Consider the following 21,956-nt stretch of genomic DNA (forward strand, 5'->3'; position numbering starts at 1 on the left):
TCAATTATTATAGTGTTAAGTTATCACCCTTATATCCGTTTGCTTAGACCAGGGGTGCTCATTAAGTCGATCGCGATCTACCGGTCGATCGCGGGTCGATCGCGACGTTACATTAAAAAAATATCATCCTCGCATCAATGCCGTCACTTGATTGATATACAGGGCAGCCATTCAGATGACAACTGAATGTTGCCCTTCGGGCGACCAATCAAATCAAACAACGTCTCTAAGTGCAGCAGAACTTACGATGTCAGCCTATCATCCATCCCCTTACTTGATTGACATACAGGACAACCAGTCAGATGACAACTGAATTTTGACCTTTAGGTCACCGCTCATGCGTAAACAACGATGCAAAGTGCTAAGCTAGTCGGCGAATTGCGTCAGATTTCAAGCCCTCGCTAAAGTTTATGGTCACTAAAATGAGTGAAGGAGGTGGACCAAGTAAAAAGGCAAAAACATATCACTTCCATACGGAATGGGAGGTGGACTTTTTTTTCACAATGTCTTTTTCGAAGTGCGTTTGCCTCATATGCCATTCTACCATCGCAGTACCAAAGAAGGGAAATGTGGAGTAATGTGGAGGTAATTACAAAAAATGTTAATTGTTAATTATGTGTGTTTTGCAATATTGGCTCATTTGGTTATGTAAGGTACATCAACATACATTGTACGTACAAATAATCCTCAATACATTTGAAAATAAATAGATGTTTTGCATTTTCTTAGCTGACCGCTTGATCCACAGCCATCTGGACGCCTTTTCTGCTGCGTCAGTGATGTTCTTGATGGCTCTTTTGTTATGCTGACCCTTCACTCCCAGCATCTTGAGTGCTCTAATGAGAGACTGGCCTACAAGATCTCTGCACCCGACCTCGATGGGGTTGCATCGGGTCCTCCATCCTCTGCTTCGGCATTCGTCTGCCAGCTCCTCATACTTGGCCCTCTTCCTCTCAAAGGCCTCCTCCATCCGGTCTTCCCAGGGAACAGTCAACTCCAGCAGGACCACTTGCCGAGTTGTTTCTGACACCAGGACCATGTCTGGCCTGAGAGTGGTCACTGCGATGTTCTCTGGGAATTTGAGCTGTCTCCCTAGGTCAACTTTCAGCTGCCAGTCTCGGGCTGTTGCCAGCCGCCCCCCTGCTTGACTCCGGCACTGCTTCGGCTTCTCCCCAGCCCTAACAAAGACAATGGACTGCCTTGTTGGTTGATGGTATTTACTGGTGGAGATTCCTGTGCTGATGGCCTCTGCAATGACCCGCAGTACTTGGTCATGGCGCCAGCGGTAGCGCCCGTCCCCCAGTGCCCTTGGGCAGCAGCTGAGGATGTGTTCCAGTGATCCAGGACTCCGGCAAAGAGGGCAGAGATGATTCTCCGCCAAGCCCCAGCAAAAGAGGTTGGACGGACTTGGGAGCACATCGTACACCGACCGGATGAGGAACTCAATCCGGTGTGGCTCAGATCGCCATAGCTCTGTCCACGATATCTTCCGGTCAGCTGCCTCCTCCCATCAGGTCCATGCTCCCTGCTGCCGCATCCCTACTGTCCTAGTACAGCGGGCTTCCTCTACCCCTGCTCGGACTTCCTCCTGGATCAGCTGACGCCTTTCCTTTCCCTGGGCCTTGGTGAAGTGAGGTCTTTGGTTGCTCCCAAGGCCTGCCCGTCCGGAAGCCACTGTACCTACCAGCTCACTCGTCGTAAGCGGGACTCAGCCTGGTCTCCCGCCTCATGAGCTTTCCATTTCCTGCCAGTTCGTACTTCTATGCCAGCCGAGGAGACTTTGATGTCATTAGAGTCCCTATACAGCAGCACCTCTCTTGCTCGGTTGACCATAAACTCCTCCATCAGACTACTGAAGGGCAGTTTCAGCTTGTTGCTCCTCCCGTACAAGGCGATGGTGCTGAGGCTTTGCGGTAAGCCCAACCACCTCCGCAGGAAACAGCTGACCTTCCTCTCGAAGCCCTTGACGGTGGTCAGTGGCACATTGTAGACCAGCAGCGGCCGGAGTAGGCGTGGCAGGATGCCGTGTTGGTAGATCCAGGCTTTAAACTTGCCTGGTAATCCTGACTTATCCACTGCGGTCAGCCAGGTTCCCAACTCCTCTGATGTCGCTTGGAGTGCTCTGGTGTCCTTCAAGGTACAGTCATAGATCTTGCCCAGGCTCTTAACTGGCTTCTCCCCCACCGATGGAATCTGGGTGCCTCCGACTGAGAAGCGAAACTGTTCTGTGACTTTCCCTTTCTTCACCACCAGAGACCTGGATTTGGCTGGCTTGAAGTTCATCCGGGCCCAGCTAATGAGACGCCCCAAGCCTTGAAGGATCCATCTACAGCCCGGGGCTGATGTTGTAGTCACTGTCAGATCATCCATAAACGCTCTGATGGGGGGCTGCTGCATACCAGAGCGGGTGAGTGGACCTCTGCACTCCACCTCTGCTGACTTCACCAGCATATTCATGGCCAAGGCAAACAGTATCACTGAAATGGTGCATCCCGGTATAATGCCCTTCTCTAGCCGATGAAATGCAGATTTCTTTTTTCCGGAAGTGACTCTCAAACTGAAGCAGCTGTAATAGTCCAGTATGAGGTCCTTGATCTTGCCTGGAATGTGGTGTCTGTCAAGCGAGGTTTCCACCAGTTTGTGTGGGATAGACCCGTAGGCATTGGCAAGGTCAAGCCACAGGACTGCCAGGTCTCCTTTGCCTTCCCGTGCCTCCCGGATCAGCTGGGTGATGACTCCCGTATGCTCGATGCAACCTGGCACCTTTGGGACAATAGTCTTGAGTGTTTTGAAGCAGCATTCCAAGACGCTGACCAGCTACTCCCAACACTACTAATCTTGCAGGTGCCTGGGAATGTCAGCAGCAACCTTGAAGAAGTTTCATCATGCAAAATGTGCCAAGATAAGAACACATGCACAAAAAGTAATTATTCTCACATACACACACACACATAGACAACAAGTACAGCTTGTGCAACTGCTTGCTTCCCCCTCCCCTTAGAGTTGCACGACCATGTATTAGGGACCTCCTAAAGAAAATAAAAAGAGAGGAGCATGAATGGCATACTCAGAGTGGAGCGGCATGTCACTGGGTATGTTGTTTCACTCTCCTCGCTGCGAGTAACTTTGAATTTTGTTGTCTGTCTCTTCTGTATTTAAGTGTTTTTACAAGTGTCCCAGGAGTTTGAACCTGACAGGGACTCTCAATTCACACATGTGTTTGACTTTGGACTGCGTCCCTTGTATGACCATTTTTCCCCATTGACAAACTGTTTTTGTGTTGGTGCCAGATGCACAGCTGGCACTGTGGCTAAGCTGGTCAAAGTGCCTGTCTAGTAAACAGGAATTCCTCTGCGAATTCCCCAAATGTGGGAATCTCGACTGCATAATTTGTGATAGTGGGGGACTGCGTCCGCGCTCTCCCCTGATCCCGTGTTTAAAACAAGAGGCAGGTGCAGCGCCGTGCCGAGCTCCTTGGCTTGCGAGTGCAGCCGGACTCGAGCAAGAAACGACCAGGCCAGCACTACCAACGCTTGCTGGAAAGGTCTGCCCGTCCGCGGGAGACAACCAACCAACCAGCCGAGAGGCCGATCTGCTTTCAGTCAGGAAACCTCAATGAAAAACGGCAACCAGGCAGAGAAAGGGGCGTTGGCCAAACGCCTCCACTTTACCAGCACACCGGAACCACTGGCCACAGTGGACGAGGTGGCCGTCAGAAACAAGCGTCCAACTCAAGCTGAAGCGGCTCAAATTGCTGTTGTCGCTCTCAGCGGCCTTCCCAGCCGCAGAGGCAACTGCTTCGGATCTTTATGTCCAAGGAAGGCAAGCAGCGACACCCAAGATGGAAGCCACAACATTGTGGTTCATGGTAAACCTACCCGCACAGGCCAGCTCCTGCACTTTGAGTCCCTTCGCCCACTGGAACCCGAGCCAGAAGCTGTCAGAAGCGCAAACAAGAGAGCAGAAAATACCGGGTCACTCACTCACCGAGGGGGCAGACGCACAATTTACAGGCTCTGACCGCCTGTGGCTATCCCACGTGGTTTTTTTTTTTTTTTCCTTTTTTTGTCATAGCCAACACACAAAGGGCCACCAAACCCGACCCTGAGAAGCCAAACGGAAGACGGAAAAGCCCCTTATGCCACTGGTTTGTGGAGGAAACTTGGAAGGCCTCCACCAGACAAGATCATCGTGTCAGATTCCATCCAGCAGTTGATCAATGCGACACTCACAGGGCCCCGGGAAGCGCGCACGAAACCTGAGCATCAGGAGCCGGTGGGAGACTGCAGGAGGCAAGGCTGACAAAAAGTGGCTGACACCCTCTGGAGACCGGCTGCTGCGAGGGAAATGGGGTCCACCGAGTGCGCAGAAACAGTGCCCCGCTACCACGAGCCATTTCTTCCGCAGAATTACTGCTCAGGGGGCACCAAACGTGAGCACGTTCAGTGCATTTCTTTCAGCATCATCCACAAGATGCACCCTGCCAGAGTCTGCTGTTGCCACAAGAAGGAGAAGTGCACCGTTTCTGGAAGCGCTGCAATACCAGGTCGATGCGTGGAGCGGATGGCGCAAGCCCCAATCGCAGCTCCCTGTTCCAAAAAGCAATTTAATATTTAGTCCCCTGTTGGGGGACGTATCAGATATTAAACTGATAAGAACAGATACTACACTTGATCTTAGCCAAAAGGCCGAGAAGCGATGCCGATGGGCGCTCGTAGGGGCGGAGGGCACTTCCGGCATGACAAGCTAAAGGACCGGTTGCACGCATGTTCGAATAAAATGTAGACGGAACAAACATAGCGTCAGTTATCACCCTTATATCCATTCGCTTAGACAATAGAAAGTGTTTGAATGTGCTGAAGAAGAAATGTGCCCGTGACCCTGATCAGAGACCCCCAGCGAGCCCCAGGTCCTGGAGGTGCCTGGAAGCGCCAACAGCGACCCTGCAGATGTTCACGTTAATCCTGCAAGAATGTGTCAAGAAAAGAACTTGTAAAACAATGAAAGTAATTACTCTCACACACACACACACACACACACATAGACAAACAGACACAGCTTGCACAACTGCCTCCCCCCAGTGTTGCACGACCATGCCGTAGGGGACCCCTGAAAGAGAATAAAACGAGAGGGGCGTGAACTGCATATTCACAGTGGAGCGGCATGCCACTGGGTATGTGGCTTCACTGTCCTCGCTGCGAGTAACTTTGAGTATTGTTGTCTGTCTCTTCTGTATTCCTGCATTTGAGTGTTTTTTTACAAGTGTCACAGGAGTTTGAGCCTGACAACCCACTGACTCATGACGACCTCGCATGTCTACACGTGTCAGGGTTAAACATATTGGCCTCTCATGTTACATGGTGTGACTAGGCACATGGAGTCAGTACTCCAGTCTCCCCATTGAACGTCTGCAGCAACTGCACTAAGCCACTTGCTGCCGCTGCCTTTGCTCAGAATGAAGTCACACGAGAGCCACACAGACCGACTCCTTGAGACAACCAGAGTACGTTCTCTGAATTTGGACACAGGTCCAGTGGCTGGGCTTGTTGCGGGCGACCTGATGAGACCACCACTTAGCATGTGGCATGTGCGAGAGACTCCTCCGGGCGAGACCGGTCCAATTCATACTTACCTGGCAGGGGAGATACCATGATCAAGAAGGTGGTTCACCCAGGGCGAGGCTCAGCCATTGCACACGGGCTGAGCTGACCTCTGCGAATTCCCCAAATGTGGGAATCTCGACTGCATAATTTGTGATAGTGGGGGACTGCGTTCGCGCTCTCCCCTGATCCCGTGTTTAAAACAAGAGGCAGGTGCAGCGCCGTGCCGAGCTCCTTGGCTTGCGAGTGCAGCCGGACTCGAGCAAGAAACGACCAGGCCAGCACTACCAACGCTTGCTGGAAAGGTCTGCCCGTCCGCGGGAGACAACCAACCAACCAGCCGAGAGGCCGATCTGCTCTCAGTCAGGAAACCTCAATGAAAAACGGCAACCAGGCAGAGAAAGGGGCGTCGGCCAAGCGCCTCCACTTTACCAGCACACCGGAACCACTGGCCACAGTGGACCAGGTGGCCGTCAGAAACAACCGTCCAACTCAAGCGGAAGCGGCTCAAATTGCTGTTGTCGCTCTCAGCGGCCTTCCCAGCCGCAGAGGCAACTGCTTCGGATCTTTATGTCCAAGGAAGGCAAGCAGCGACACCCAAGATGGAAGCCACAACATTGTGGTTCATGGTAAACCTACCCGCACAGGCCAGCTCCTGCACTTTGAGTCCCTTCGCCCACTGGAACCCGAGCCAGAAGCTGCCAGAAGCGCAAACAAGAGAGCAGAAAATACCGGGTCACTCACTCACCGAGGGTGGCAGACGCACAATTTACAGGCTCTGACCGCCTGTGGCTATCCCACGTGGTTTTTTGTTTTTTTTCCTTTTTTTGTCATAGCCAACACACAAAGGGCCACCAAACCCGACCCTGAGAAGCCAAACGGAAGACGGAAAAGCCCCTTATGCCACTGGTTTGTGGAGGAAACTTGGAAGGCCTCCACCAGACAAGATCATCGTGTCAGATTCCATCCAGCAGTTGATCAATGCGACACTCACAGGGCCCCGGGAAGCGCGCACGAAACCTGAGCATCAGGAGCCGGTGGGAGACTGCAGGAGGCAAGGCTGACAAAAAGTGGCTGACACCCTCTGGAGACCGGCTGCTGCGAGGGAAACGGGGTCCACGGAGTGCGCAGACACAGTGCCCCGCTACCACGAGCCATTTCCTCTGCAGAATTACTGCTCAGGGGGCACCAAACGTGAGCACGTTCAGTGCATTTCTTTCAGCATCATCCACCAGATGCACCCTGCCAGAGTCTGCTGTTGCTGTTTACACAAGAAGGAGAAGTGCACCGTTCCTGGAAGCGCTGCAATACCAGGTCGATGCGTGGAGCGGATGGCGCAAGCCCCAATCGCAGCTCCCTGTTCCAAAAAGCAATTTAATATTTAGTCCCCTGTTGGGGGACGTATCAGATATTAAACTGATAAGAACAGATTTTTTTTTTTTTTTTGAAACTGTTTATTGACACTAATACAAAATTTCACCACATTTCATTATTTTTTGAAAACTGCCCTTTAAAAAAAAAGGTAAAATACACACCACATTTAATATAAAAGTGTTCAATTAACTTTTTGTTTTTGTTAAAAACTAGTGCTGTGGGCAGTAAAATGTGTAAAATTTGTACAAAACATGTTTAAAAAATCATAAAAAATAAGCTTCAATGTCTTCTGTTGTACAGGAGCGCAGTGAGTCCTTATCAATAGTCTCCACATCCCACTCTCCCAGACAGCTAATCTCCAGGACACTGTCAGGGTACCCTCAGATCCTTATCCTTCTTCTCTTTCTCCTCCTTCTTCTCTCGGAGAGTCAGGCTGCCGCTGCCGAGACCTTTTCAGTGAAGCTCCGGGTGCCACCTCCGGGTGGGCACAGACGATTCTTCTTTGTGGCTGTGTCCTTGGCCCGCCGCTTGCAGCTGTGAGGGTTGCTGCAGCCATTCGGATCACAGCCACGGGGGGGATCTGTCTGTGCCTCCTTACCAGCAAGTTGCGGGAGGTCCAGATGGCGTCTTTGATGGCGGCGAGGGCGAGCCACTGCTTTCCGAAGTCTTTGTCGGTTGACTTCTGGTGGCTCACCCCGTACAGCACAAGCTGTTCATTTAGGACCTCCCTTGCTGGCAAGTCCGGGAAATTTAGGTCGCCGGCTGTCGCCCACAGGTCTACGGCAGCACTGCACTCCCAGAGGAGGTGCCTCACCGACTCTGGTGCGCCACAACCCGGTCGGGGGCAAGTTGGGTTCGCTGACATTCCTCGGGAGTGCATAACAGACCTGACTGGGAGGATCTCGTGGGCCACCATCCATGACAGGTCCCGAAGTCTGTTTGGGAGAGCAGGATGGTTCACATTGCGCCAAACCGATGTGGGCTCGCCGAAAGCAAGCCCGCGCACTGGGCTCACTGGGTCCCGCTCCTGCACAACAGAAATGACAGAGCGATGATTTTTTTAAATGTCTAATGTTTGTCTTTCTAAATTAAAATGTTTTAAAAAAGTCCTTATAAATATATATGCCGGTGGTAAGTTAAAAGCCACAGGTATCGTTAGATCTGTTGGAATCATTTTTAGTTTTCTTAAGTAGGAGCCCATCCAGTATCGTACCAAGGCTTTGGTCTTGGGAGTACTGGATGAGCCCACTGCATTTTCCAGGTGCAATGCTATATATCTTGCGCCTAAAAACAGTTTCAGATCTGGTATTGCTTTTCCACCTTTTTCTTTTGCCTTTTTGAGAGTATCTCTTCTCACTCTCTCCCACTTGGAGCCCCAAAGGAAATAAAAAATGGCTCGATCTAGTTCTAAAAGCACATGTCTTTTGGGGATAAAAACAGAGCTGATCAGTAAAAGCAAAGGTAAAATCACAGCTTTTATGATTAAAACCTTTCCCTCTAAAGTCAGTTGTCTTAGTCCCCAAAAGCCCAGTCTTTGTCTCACTTTCCCTACCACGTCTCCCCAGTTGGTTTCCCCTCCCCCTTCCTTGCCAAATTTAATTCCCAGTATTTTTTGGTCAGTCTGTGTCACAGTCAGGGGAAGTCCTATTTTCTCTGTTGCCGTCCAGGGTCCGTAAAATTGGGCTTGGGTCTTATCCCTATTGAGTTTGGACCCAGAGGCCCCTCCAAACCAGTCAGTCAGGTCCAGTGTTCTGTTAACTGATGTAATATTTGTGCATAAAATGTTAAAATCGTCCATGTATAAAATGCATTTTGTCGTCAGTCCCCCTGGAATAGTCACCCCGTTGATCCATTTGTCCCTTCTCAAAATCTGTGCCAGGGGTTCTATACATAAAATATACAGGAGGGCAGATAACGCACATCCCTGACGGACGCCACAGTTGATTTTAACTGCTTTTGTCAGATTCCCGTTAACCACAAATTTGCTGGTAATATCCTGGTACAGCAGTCCCACCCACGCTACGAACCTTTTTGGAAAACCCACTTTTTGCAGTACCCTAAAAAGGTACTGGTGCGAGACCCGATCAAAGGCTTTCTCAAAGTCTAAATTTAGTACTACTAGCCGAATATTTCTGTCTCTCGCAAGACAGATGGTGTCACGGATCAGCATGAGGCTGTCTGTGATCTTCCTCCCAGGGATGGCACAGGTTTGATCCGGGTTGATCAAGTCGTCTAAAACCATGGTCATACGTGTGGCTAAAAGTTTGCTAAAAAGTTTACAGTCACAGTTTAAAAGGGTGATCGGTCTCCAGTTTTTCAAGTCGGTCTTGTCTTTAGTTTTGTAAAGGAGTGTCACTATTCCTACTCTAAAACTGTCAGGTAGTCGGCTACTTTGGTCAAATTCATTAAAAACAGTGAGTAAGTCTGGTGCTAAAATGTCCCAAAAAGTTAAATAAAATTCCAAGGGAAGTCCATCCTCCCCGGGGGACTTCCCTTTCTTAAAAGCCCTGATACATTTATTTAACTCTTCGTGACTAAAATCCTGTGTTAAAACTATGTTTTCATCCACTGTTTTTTCCATAAAATCTAGTGCTCTTGAGATGACCTCTGGGTTTGTATTTTTGATTTCATATAGTTCTTGGTAGAAGAATTCTACCGTTTCATTTATCTCATTTTTTGTCTCCACCATGTACCCGTCTTTGTTTTTTAATTTAAAAATACCTCCTGCTTTGCTCATAATCTTTTTAAAGAAGTACCGGGTACATTTTTCTCCTTCTTCAATTTCTTTTTCCTTACTCCTTAGAAGCACCCCTTTACTTTTAATTTCCGCTAAGGCAGCCATTTCATTTTTTACCTGTTTGATTTCTTCATTAAAATTCAGCCCTTTTTGTGTTAAGTAAAAATAACGTTGTAAACGTTTTTGCAGTCCCAGCATGCATCTCTTTTCTTTATTACATTTTTTTCGCCCTGCTTTTTTAAAAAAGGTCCGGGTCCTTGCCTTCACCATTTCCCACCACTGTGCTCGTGACTCATGCAAGTCTTGAAGGGTCTGCCAGTCCCTGAACCGCTCCCTGTACTGGTTGACCAAATCTTGATCTTCCAGCAGGGAGCAGTTCAGTTTCCACAGACCTCTTCCCACCGCTGCACCAGACGGGAGCGAAAGAGTGCAGGTGAGAACCAGGTGGTCAGAGAAGAAAACAGGGGTCAATCTAGCATCAGTAGGGGCCCAGTCCCGTGTGAATATATAATCTATGCGAGAGGCTCTGGTGCTGTCACCACTGAACCAGGTGAAGCCCTCCTCTCTGGGATGCATGGCTTTATAACAGTCATGTAAGTTAAAATCCCTACTCATGTCCTGTAATAAAACTGATGTTTTATCTACTTTAAAATCTTCCCCCACCCCCTTTCTGTCTTTCCTACTTAAAATACAATTAAAATCCCCACCCACTATAAAAGGTACCCGGCCTAGCATGTGGGACTGCAAGTTTTCTAAAAAATCATACCTTTCATTTTTGTCGTTAGAACCATAAATATTTAAGAGGTTAAAATCCTGTCCCATAAAAGTCAAATGTGTTAATAGTGCTCGCCCTTCCCTCACCACAGTGCTCCCCTTTACCGTGACATGTGGGTTTTTTATTAAAATGGCCACGCCATCATTTTTATTTTCATTTGACCCACTCCATAAGGATGTTTGTGGCCACATTTCTTCCCACTGCTTGTAGTTTGTTAAAAAGGGCAAACCACATTCTTGTAATAAAAACACATCTGACTTAAAAGTTTGAAGGAAGGATAAAACACTTTGAGCTCTAACTTTCGACTTCACACTTCTCACGTTGATGGTAGAGAAGGTGAGAGTCATAAGTATGATTTTAAAATTAAAAAACAAACTTAAAAGGGCCTAAAAGTTAAATAATTGCTCTAAAATTTATACTGTGACTATGAGATTTCTTGTGAGTGAGGCTCCTCCTTCACTCCAGTGGGTGAGGGTTGGAGGGGAAGAGCCTCCCTTCCAGGCCGACGTCTGGGTGTCGGTCGTTCCTGGAGTCTGCCATTAAAAGTTCGCTTCTCACGAGGGGTTGACTGCAAAACAATATTTAAAAAGGACAATTCATTCGGGGAGCCCGAGGGGAAGACTCGAGGCTCCTCCAGTGAAGAACTGTCAGAGAGAGCCTCAGGCCTTCCCCGCTTCTCTGATAAAACAGAGGAATCCGACAGCTCTGAAGCTAGTCTTTTTGCTTGTTGGCCGCTTGGTGGGATGGGTTCTTCTTCAGATTCAGGTGATGGTAGGCTGACTTCCAGGTGAGTGCACCCTTCGCTTGCCAGCAGACCACTCTGAGTCATGGATTCTGGGGCCTCTGTAAGCCCCTCCCTCTGTCCCGCCTCACCTGTTTCTCCTCCAATCACAGGTTTTGGCGGGAGATTTGAATTATTTTGGGTCTCAACAGCCATATTGGCCCCAGCATTTTCCTCTCCATTTCTCTTTTCTTTTCCAGCCTTTAGCTTGTTGGCAAAGGATTTCGGGCAGTCACTGAAGAGATGGTTTGAGTCTCCACAGAGGTTGCACTTTCTGCCATTGGTACATTGTTCAAAAGTATGTCCAATTTCTCTACATTTCCGACACACAGTCTGCTGACATGCCTCTGCCAGGTGCCCGTGCTCTCCACACTTGCGGCAGAGCTTGGGCTGACCCTGGTAGTGTATGTAGCCTCGGTTTTCTCCCAGAACTATCATTGATGGGAGATGTTTCAGACCCTGGAAGCCCTGAGGGTCCTGCCATTGCTGGATGGGGACCCTCCAGGCGCAGTTCCAGATGCCGTCTTCATCCCTCACCTTCATAGCCTGGCCTTTAACCGTGCAATATCTTCCCAGCCAAAAGCAAATGTCATCTGCGGTCACTGTCTCATTAAACATTCTAACAATAACGGTTTTAGCCGCATTGTCAGTCAGTTTTTCAACGTTGAACACAGGCAACTGGGATTTCACATCTTCATAACGCGTCCAAAATTCTCTCAAAGTTGCAGCAGACTGGAAACTTACATCATAGCCTTTGTTGTAAGGCAGTGCCAAAATGCAGTTGAGGTCATCAGGTTTAAATTGAAGGATTTTTTGGATGATTTTTCTGGAAAAATCCAATCTGGACAGTCCCAGTGACTCACCCTCCATTTCCTTATATGTGAAACGCACACTGTGGTGCCTCCGCATACCGGCATAGCTGGCCGACATGGTGGAGGCACCACCAACTGAAATTTTCCTGCTCAGTGAGAGATTTAAAACAAATAAATACTTAAAAAAGCAATAAATACAAAAAATAAAACTTACCTTGCACTGCTGCGGGAATAAGAAAAGTTAAAATACACTGAAAAGCGTAGGAAATTTCCTCCCAAATGTTGGCAGAATTCTATGCACCTGAAGCATACAATTCTCCACCCAAAGGAGGTGACCGCAGTCTTAGCCAGAAGGCCGAGAAGCGATGCCGATGGGCGCTCGTAGGGGAGGAGGGCACTTCCGGCATGACAAGCTAAAGGACCGGTTGCACGCATGTTCGAATAAAATGTAGACGGAACAAACATAGCGTCAGTTATCACCCTTATATCCATTCGCTTAGACAATAGAAAGTGTTTGAATGTGCTGAAGAAGAAATGTGCCCGTGACCCTGATCAGAGACCCCCAGCGAGCCCCAGGTCCTGGAGGTGCCTGGAAGCGCCAACAGCGACCCTGCAGATGTTCACGTTAATCCTGCAAGAATGTGTCAAGAAAAGAACTCGTAAAACAATGAAAGTAATTACTCTCACACACACACACACACACACACACACAGACAAACAGACACAGCTTGCACAACTGCCTCCCCCCAGTGTTGCACGACCATGCCGTAGGGGACCCCTGAAAGAGAATAAAACGAGAGGGGCGTGAACTGCATATTCACAGTGGAGCGGCATGCCACTGGGTATGTGGCTTCACTGTCCTCGCTGCGAGTAACTTTGAATATTGTTGTCTGTCTCTTCTGTATTCCTGCATTTGAGTGTTTTTTTGCAAGTGTCACAGGAGTTTGAACCTGACAACCCACTGACTCATGACCACCTCGCATGTCTACACGTGTCAGGGTTAAACATATTGGCCTCTCATGTTACATGGTGTGACTAGGCACGTGGAGTCAGTACTCCAGTCTCCCCATTGAACGTCTGCAGCAACTGCACTAAGCCACTTGCTGCCGCTGCCTTTGCTCAGAATGAAGTCACACGAGAGCCACACAGACCGACTCCTTGAGACAACCAGAGTACGTTCTCTGAATTTGGACACAGGTCCAGTGGCTGGGCTTGTTGCGGGCGACCTGATGAGACCACCACTTAGCATGTGGCATGTGCGAGAGACTCCTCCGGGCGAGACCGGTCCAATTCATACTTACCTGGCAGGGGAGATACCATGATCAAGAAGGTGGTTCACCCAGGGCGAGGCTCAGCCATTGCACACGGGCTGAGCTGACCTCTGCGAATTCCCCAAATGTGGGAATCTCGACTGCATAATTTGTGATAGTGGGGGACTGCGTTCGCGCTCTCCCCTGACCCCGTGTTTAAAACAAGAAGCAGGTGCAGCGCCGTCCCGAGCTCCTTGGCTTGTGAGTGCAGCCGGACTCGAGCAAGAAACGACCAGGCCAGCACTACCAACGCTTGCTGGAAAGGTCTGCCCGTCCGCGGGAGACAACCAACCAACCAGCCGAGAGGCCGATCTGCTCTCAGTCAGGAAACCTCAATGAAAAACGGCAACCAGGCAGAGAAAGGGGCGTCGGCCAAGCGCCTCCACTTTACCAGCACACCGGAACCACTGGCCACAGTGGACCAGGTGGCCGTCAGAAACAACCGTCCAACTCAAGCGGAAGCGGCTCAAATTGCTGTTGTCGCTCTCAGCGGCCTTCCCAGCCGCAGAGGCAACTGCTTCGGATCTTTATGTCCAAGGAAGGCAAGCAGCGACACCCAAGATGGAAGCCACAACATTGTGGTTCATGGTAAACCTACCCGCACAGGCCAGCTCCTGCACTTTGAGTCCCTTCGCCCACTGGAACCCGAGCCAGAAGCTGCCAGAAGCGCAAACAAGAGAGCAGAAAATACCGGGTCACTCACTCACCGAGGGTGGCAGACGCACAATTTACAGGCTCTGACCGCCTGTGGCTATCCCACGTGGTTTTTTTTTTTTTTTTCCTTTTTTTGTCATAGCCAACACACAAAGGGCCACCAAACCCGACCCTGAGAAGCCAAACGGAAGACGGAAAAGCCCCTTATGCCACTGGTTTGTGGAGGAAACTTGGAAGGCCTCCACCAGACAAGATCATCGTGTCAGATTCCATCCAGCAGTTGATCAATGCGACACTCACAGGGCCCCGGGAAGCGCGCACGAAACCTGAGCATCAGGAGCCGGTGGGAGACTGCAGGAGGCAAGGCTGACAAAAAGTGGCTGACACCCTCTGGAGACCGGCTGCTGCGAGGGAAACTGGGTCCACGGAGTGCGCAGACACAGTGCCCCGCTACCACGAGCCATTTCCTCTGCAGAATTACTGCTCAGGGGGCACCAAACGTGAGCACGTTCAGTGCATTTCTTTCAGCATCATCCACCAGATGCACCCTGCCAGAGTCTGCTGTTGCTGTTTACACAAGAAGGAGAAGTGCACCGTTCCTGGAAGCGCTGCAATACCAGGTCGATGTGTGGAGCGGATGGCGCAAGCCCCAATCGCAGCTCCCTGTTCCAAAAAGCAATTTAATATTTAGTCCCCTGTTGGGGGACGTATCAGATACTAAACTGATAAGAACAGATACTACACTTGATCTTAGCCAAAAGGCTGAGAAGCGATGCCGATGGGCGCTCGTAGGGGAGGAGGGCACTTCCGGCATGACAAGCTAAAGGACCGGTTGCACGCATGTTCGAATAAAATGTAGACGGAACAAACATAGCGTCAGTTATCACCCTTATATCCATTCGCTTAGACAATAGAAAGTGTTTGAATGTGCTGAAGAAGAAATGTGCCCGTGACCCTGATCAGAGACCCCCAGCGAGCCCCAGGTCCTGGAGGTGCCTGGAAGCGCCAACAGCGACCCTGCAGATGTTCACGTTAATCCTGCAAGAATGTGTCAAGAAAAGAACTCGTAAAACAATGAAAGTAATTACTCTCACACACACACACACACACACACACATAGACAAACAGACACAGCTTGCACAACTGCCTCCCCCCAGTGTTGCACGACCATGCCGTAGGGGACCCCTGAAAGAGAATAAAACGAGAGGGGCGTGAACTGCATATTCACAGTGGAGCGGCATGCCACTGGGTATGTGGCTTCACTGTCCTCGCTGCGAGTAACTTTGAATATTGTTGTCTGTCTCTTCTGTATTCCTGCATTTGAGTGTTTTTTTACAAGTGTCACAGGAGTTTGAACCTGACAACCCACTGACTCATGACCACCTCGCATGTCTACACGTGTCAGGGTTAAACATATTGGCCTCTCATGTTACATGGTGTGACTAGGCACGTGGAGTCAGTACTCCAGTCTCCCCATTGAACGTCTGCAGCAACTGCACTAAGCCACTTGCTGCCGCTGCCTTTGCTCAGAATGAAGTCACACGAGAGCCACACAGACCGACTCCTTGAGACAACCAGAGTACGTTCTCTGAATTTGGACACAGGTCCAGTGGCTGGGCTTGTTGCGGGCGACCTGATGAGACCACCACTTAGCATGTGGCATGTGCGAGAGACTCCTCCGGGCGAGACCGGTCCAATTCATACTTACCTGGCAGGGGAGATACCATGATCAAGAAGGTGGTTCACCCAGGGCGAGGCTCAGCCATTGCACACGGGCTGAGCTGACCTCTGCGAATTCCCCAAATGTGGGAATCTCGACTGCATAATTTGTGATAGTGGGGGACTGCGTTCGCGCTCTCCCCTGATCCCGTGTTTAAAACAAGAGGCAGGTGCAGCGCCGTGCCGAGCTCCTTGGCTTGCGAGTGCAGCCGGACTCGAGCAAGAAACGACCAGGCCAGCACTACCAACGCTTGCTGGAAAGGTCTGCCCGTCCGCGGGAGACAACCAACCAACCAGCCGAGAGGCCGATCTGCTCTCAGTCAGGAAACCTCAATGAAAAACGGCAACCAGGCAGAGAAAGGGGCGTCGGCCAAGCGCCTCCACTTTACCAGCACACCGGAACCACTGGCCACAGTGGACCAGGTGGCCGTCAGAAACAACCGTCCAACTCAAGCGGAAGCGGCTCAAATTGCTGTTGTCGCTCTCAGCGGCCTTCCCAGCCGCAGAGGCAACTGCTTCGGATCTTTATGTCCAAGGAAGGCAAGCAGCGACACCCAAGATGGAAGCCACAACATTGTGGTTCATGGTAAACCTACCCGCACAGGCCAGCTCCTGCACTTTGAGTCCCTTCGCCCACTGGAACCCGAGCCAGAAGCTGCCAGAAGCGCAAACAAGAGAGCAGAAAATACCGGGTCACTCACTCACCGAGGGTGGCAGACGCACAATTTACAGGCTCTGACCGCCTGTGGCTATCCCACGTGGTTTTTTTTTTTTTTTTCCTTTTTTTGTCATAGCCAACACACAAAGGGCCACCAAACCCGACCCTGAGAAGCCAAACGGAAGACGGAAAAGCCCCTTATGCCACTGGTTTGTGGAGGAAACTTGGAAGGCCTCCACCAGACAAGATCATCGTGTCAGATTCCATCCAGCAGTTGATCAATGCGACACTCACAGGGCCCCGGGAAGCGCGCACGAAACCTGAGCATCAGGAGCCGGTGGGAGACTGCAGGAGGCAAGGCTGACAAAAAGTGGCTGACACCCTCTGGAGACCGGCTGCTGCGAGGGAAACGGGGTCCACGGAGTGCGCAGACACAGTGCCCCGCTACCACGAGCCATTTCCTCTGCAGAATTACTGCTCAGGGGGCACCAAACGTGAGCACGTTCAGTGCATTTCTTTCAGCATCATCCACCAGATGCACCCTGCCAGAGTCTGCTGTTGCTGTTTACACAAGAAGGAGAAGTGCACCGTTCCTGGAAGCGCTGCAATACCAGGTCGATGTGTGGAGCGGATGGCGCAAGCCCCAATCGCAGCTCCCTGTTCCAAAAAGCAATTTAATATTTAGTCCCCTGTTGGGGGACGTATCAGATACTAAACTGATAAGAACAGATACTACACTTGATCTTAGCCAAAAGGCCGAGAAGCGATGCCGATGGGCGCTCGTAGGGGAGGAGGGCACTTCCGGCATGACAAGCTAAAGGACCGGTTGCACGCATGTTCGAATAAAATGTAGACGGAACAAACATAGCGTCAGTTATCACCCTTATATCCATTCGCTTAGACAATAGAAAGTGTTTGAATGTGCTGAAGAAGAAATGTGCCCGTGACCCTGATCAGAGACCCCCAGCGAGCCCCAGGTCCTGGAGGTGCCTGGAAGCGCCAACAGCGACCCTGCAGATGTTCACGTTAATCCTGCAAGAATGTGTCAAGAAAAGAACTCGTAAAACAATGAAAGTAATTACTCTCACACACACACACACACACACACACACACATAGACAAACAGACACAGCTTGCACAACTGCCTCCCCCCAGTGTTGCACGACCATGCCGTAGGGGACCCCTGAAAGAGAATAAAACGAGAGGGGCGTGAACTGCATATTCACAGTGGAGCGGCATGCCACTGGGTATGTGGCTTCACTGTCCTCGCTGCGAGTAACTTTGAATATTGTTGTCTGTCTCTTCTGTATTCCTGCATTTGAGTGTTTTTTTACAAGTGTCACAGGAGTTTGAACCTGACAACCCACTGACTCATGACCACCTCGCATGTCTACACGTGTCAGGGTTAAACATATTGGCCTCTCATGTTACATGGTGTGACTAGGCACGTGGAGTCAGTACTCCAGTCTCCCCATTGAACGTCTGCAGCAACTGCACTAAGCCACTTGCTGCCGCTGCCTTTGCTCAGAATGAAGTCACACGAGAGCCACACAGACCGACTCCTTGAGACAACCAGAGTACGTTCTCTGAATTTGGACACAGGTCCAGTGGCTGGGCTTGTTGCGGGCGACCTGATGAGACCACCACTTAGCATGTGGCATGTGCGAGAGACTCCTCCGGGCGAGACCGGTCCAATTCATACTTACCTGGCAGGGGAGATACCATGATCAAGAAGGTGGTTCACCCAGGGCGAGGCTCAGCCATTGCACACGGGCTGAGCTGACCTCTGCGAATTCCCCAAATGTGGGAATCTCGACTGCATAATTTGTGATAGTGGGGGACTGCGTTCGCGCTCTCCCCTGATCCCGTGTTTAAAACAAGAGGCAGGTGCAGCGCCGTGCCGAGCTCCTTGGCTTGCGAGTGCAGCCGGACTCGAGCAAGAAACGACCAGGCCAGCACTACCAACGCTTGCTGGAAAGGTCTGCCCGTCCGCGGGAGACAACCAACCAACCAGCCGAGAGGCCGATCTGCTCTCAGTCAGGAAACCTCAATGAAAAACGGCAACCAGGCAGAGAAAGGGGCGTCGGCCAAGCGCCTCCACTTTACCAGCACACCGGAACCACTGGCCACAGTGGACCAGGTGGCCGTCAGAAACAACCGTCCAACTCAAGCGGAAGCGGCTCAAATTGCTGTTGTCGCTCTCAGCGGCCTTCCCAGCCGCAGAGGCAACTGCTTCGGATCTTTATGTCCAAGGAAGGCAAGCAGCGACACCCAAGATGGAAGCCACAACATTGTGGTTCATGGTAAACCTACCCGCACAGGCCAGCTCCTGCACTTTGAGTCCCTTCGCCCACTGGAACCCGAGCCAGAAGCTGCCAGAAGCGCAAACAAGAGAGCAGAAAATACCGGGTCACTCACTCACCGAGGGTGGCAGACGCACAATTTACAGGCTCTGACCGTCTGTGGCTATCCCACGTGGTTTTTTTTTTTTTTCCTTTTTTTGTCATAGCCAACACACAAAGGGCCACCAAACCCGACCCTGAGAAGCCAAACGGAAGACGGAAAAGCCCCTTATGCCACTGGTTTGTGGAGGAAACTTGGAAGGCCTCCACCAGACAAGATCATCGTGTCAGATTCCATCCAGCAGTTGATCAATGCGACACTCACAGGGCCCCGGGAAGCGCGCACGAAACCTGAGCATCAGGAGCCGGTGGGAGACTGCAGGAGGCAAGGCTGACAAAAAGTGGCTGACACCCTCTGGAGACCGGCTGCTGCGAGGGAAACGGGGTCCACGGAGTGCGCAGACACAGTGCCCCGCTACCACGAGCCATTTCCTCTGCAGAATTACTGCTCAGGGGGCACCAAACGTGAGCACGTTCAGTGCATTTCTTTCAGCATCATCCACCAGATGCACCCTGCCAGAGTCTGCTGTTGCTGTTTACACAAGAAGGAGAAGTGCACCGTTCCTGGAAGCGCTGCAATACCAGGTCGATGCGTGGAGCGGATGGCGCAAGCCCCAATCGCAGCTCCCTGTTCCAAAAAGCAATTTAATATTTAGTCCCCTGTTGGGGGACGTATCAGATATTAAACTGATAAGAACAGATACTACACTTGATCTTAGCCAAAAGGCCGAGAAGCGATGCCGATGGGCGCTCGTAGGGGAGGAGGGCACTTCCGGCATGACAAGCTAAAGGACCGGTTGCACGCATGTTCGAATAAAATGTAGACGGAACAAACATAGCGTCAGTTATCACCCTTATATCCATTCGCTTAGACAATAGAAAGTGTTTGAATGTGCTGAAGAAGAAATGTGCCCGTGACCCTGATCAGAGACCCCCAGCGAGCCCCAGGTCCTGGAGGTGCCTGGAAGCGCCAACAGCGACCCTGCAGATGTTCACGTTAATCCTGCAAGAATGTGTCAAGAAAAGAACTCGTAAAACAATGAAAGTAATTACTCTCACACACACACACACACACATAGACAAACAGACACAGCTTGCACAACTGCCTCCCCCCAGTGTTGCACGACCATGCCGTAGGGGACCCCTGAAAGAGAATAAAACGAGAGGGGCGTGAACCGCATATTCACAGTGGAGCGGCATGCCACTGGGTATGTGGCTTCACTGTCCTCGCTGCGAGTAACTTTGAATATTGTTGTCTGTCTCTTCTGTATTCCTGCATTTGAGTGTTTTTTTACAAGTGTCACAGGAGTTTGAACCTGACAACCCACTGACTCATGACGACCTCGCATGTCTACACGTGTCAGGGTTAAACATATTGGCCTCTCATGTTACATGGTGTGACTAGGCACGTGGAGTCAGTACTCCAGTCTCCCCATTGAACGTCTGCAGCAACTGCACTAAGCCACTTGCTGCCGCTGCCTTTGCTCAGAATGAAGTCACACGAGAGCCACACAGACCGACTCCTTGAGACAACCAGAGTACGTTCTCTGAATTTGGACACAGGTCCAGTGGCTGGGCTTGTTGCGGGCGACCTGATGAGACCACCACTTAGCATGTGGCATGTGCGAGAGACTCCTCCGGGCGAGACCGGTCCAATTCATACTTACCTGGCAGGGGAGATACCATGATCAAGAAGGTGGTTCACCCAGGGCGAGGCTCAGCCATTGCACACGGGCTGAGCTGACCTCTGCGAATTCCCCAAATGTGGGAATCTCGACTGCATAATTTGTGATAGTGGGGGACTGCGTTCGCGCTCTCCCCTGATCCCGTGTTTAAAACAAGAGGCAGGTGCAGCGCCGTGCCGAGCTCCTTGGCTTGCGAGTGCAGCCGGACTCGAGCAAGAAACGACCAGGCCAGCACTACCAACGCTTGCTGGAAAGGTCTGCCCGTCCGCGGGAGACAACCAACCAACCAGCCGAGAGGCCGATCTGCTCTCAGTCAGGAAACCTCAATGAAAAACGGCAACCAGGCAGAGAAAGGGGCGTCGGCCAAGCGCCTCCACTTTACCAGCACACCGGAACCACTGGCCACAGTGGACCAGGTGGCCGTCAGAAACAACCGTCCAACTCAAGCGGAAGCGGCTCAAATTGCTGTTGTCGCTCTCAGCGGCCTTCCCAGCCGCAGAGGCAACTGCTTCGGATCTTTATGTCCAAGGAAGGCAAGCAGCGACACCCAAGATGGAAGCCACAACATTGTGGTTCATGGTAAACCTACCCGCACAGGCCAGCTCCTGCACTTTGAGTCCCTTCGCCCACTGGAACCCGAGCCAGAAGCTGCCAGAAGCGCAAACAAGAGAGCAGAAAATACCGGGTCACTCACTCACCGAGGGTGGCAGACGCACAATTTACAGGCTCTGACCGCCTGTGGCTATCCCACGTGGTTTTTTTTTTTTTTCCTTTTTTTGTCATAGCCAACACACAAAGGGCCACCAAACCCGACCCTGAGAAGCCAAACGGAAGACGGAAAAGCCCCTTATGCCACTGGTTTGTGGAGGAAACTTGGAAGGCCTCCACCAGACAAGATCATCGTGTCAGATTCCATCCAGCAGTTGATCAATGCGACACTCACAGGGCCCCGGGAAGCGCGCACGAAACCTGAGCATCAGGAGCCGGTGGGAGACTGCAGGAGGCAAGGCTGACAAAAAGTGGCTGACACCCTCTGGAGACCGGCTGCTGCGAGGGAAACGGGGTCCACGGAGTGCGCAGACACAGTGCCCCGCTACCACGAGCCATTTCCTCTGCAGAATTACTGCTCAGGGGGCACCAAACGTGAGCACGTTCAGTGCATTTCTTTCAGCATCATCCACCAGATGCACCCTGCCAGAGTCTACTGTTGCTGTTTACACAAGAAGGAGAAGTGCACCGTTCCTGGAAGCGCTGCAATACCAGGTCGATGCGTGGAGCGGACGGCGCAAGCCCCAATCGCAGCTCCCTGTTCCAAAAAGCAATTTAATATTTAGTCCCCTGTTGGGGGACGTATCAGATATTAAACTGATAAGAACAGATACTACACTTGATCTTAGCCAAAAGGCCGAGAAGCGATGCCGATGGGCGCTCGTAGGGGAGGAGGGCACT

The 21,956-nt window shown here is 51.0% G+C and overlaps 10 non-coding genes and 3 pseudogenes across 10 annotated transcripts; 6 read left to right on the forward strand and 7 right to left on the reverse strand.

Annotated features, from left to right (window-relative positions):
- Positions 1-451: 451 nt before the first annotated feature.
- On the reverse strand, positions 452-10,287 carry LOC131111085 (uncharacterized; annotated as a pseudogene).
- On the reverse strand, positions 4,510-4,700 carry LOC131111129 (U2 spliceosomal RNA). Its single transcript, XR_009121125.1, has one exon. It is a non-coding gene; the product is annotated as a U2 spliceosomal RNA (small nuclear RNA).
- Positions 5,625-5,788, forward strand: LOC131111100 (U1 spliceosomal RNA). Its single transcript, XR_009121098.1, has one exon. It is a non-coding gene; the product is annotated as a U1 spliceosomal RNA (small nuclear RNA).
- Positions 6,878-7,056, reverse strand: LOC131111136 (U2 spliceosomal RNA; annotated as a pseudogene).
- A 523-nt stretch (positions 10,288-10,810) lies between the features above and the next one.
- The window catches only part of LOC131111086 (uncharacterized), a 35,302-nt pseudogene continuing 24,156 nt past the window's right edge, over positions 10,811-21,956 (forward strand).
- On the forward strand, positions 13,373-13,536 carry LOC131111101 (U1 spliceosomal RNA). Its single transcript, XR_009121099.1, has one exon. It is a non-coding gene; the product is annotated as a U1 spliceosomal RNA (small nuclear RNA).
- LOC131111131 (U2 spliceosomal RNA) lies at positions 14,627-14,817 on the reverse strand. The gene has a single exon (XR_009121127.1). It is a non-coding gene; the product is annotated as a U2 spliceosomal RNA (small nuclear RNA).
- Positions 15,744-15,907, forward strand: LOC131111102 (U1 spliceosomal RNA). Its single transcript, XR_009121100.1, has one exon. It is a non-coding gene; the product is annotated as a U1 spliceosomal RNA (small nuclear RNA).
- LOC131111130 (U2 spliceosomal RNA) lies at positions 16,998-17,188 on the reverse strand. The gene has a single exon (XR_009121126.1). It is a non-coding gene; the product is annotated as a U2 spliceosomal RNA (small nuclear RNA).
- Positions 18,119-18,282, forward strand: LOC131111103 (U1 spliceosomal RNA). Its single transcript, XR_009121101.1, has one exon. It is a non-coding gene; the product is annotated as a U1 spliceosomal RNA (small nuclear RNA).
- Positions 19,371-19,561, reverse strand: LOC131111124 (U2 spliceosomal RNA). The gene has a single exon (XR_009121121.1). It is a non-coding gene; the product is annotated as a U2 spliceosomal RNA (small nuclear RNA).
- Positions 20,482-20,645, forward strand: LOC131111105 (U1 spliceosomal RNA). Its single transcript, XR_009121103.1, has one exon. It is a non-coding gene; the product is annotated as a U1 spliceosomal RNA (small nuclear RNA).
- LOC131111126 (U2 spliceosomal RNA) lies at positions 21,734-21,924 on the reverse strand. The gene has a single exon (XR_009121123.1). It is a non-coding gene; the product is annotated as a U2 spliceosomal RNA (small nuclear RNA).

The sequence above is a fragment of the Doryrhamphus excisus genome, unplaced genomic scaffold, assembly GCF_030265055.1.
Source record: "Doryrhamphus excisus isolate RoL2022-K1 unplaced genomic scaffold, RoL_Dexc_1.0 HiC_scaffold_24, whole genome shotgun sequence".
Classification (NCBI taxonomy): Eukaryota; Metazoa; Chordata; class Actinopteri; order Syngnathiformes; family Syngnathidae; genus Doryrhamphus; species Doryrhamphus excisus.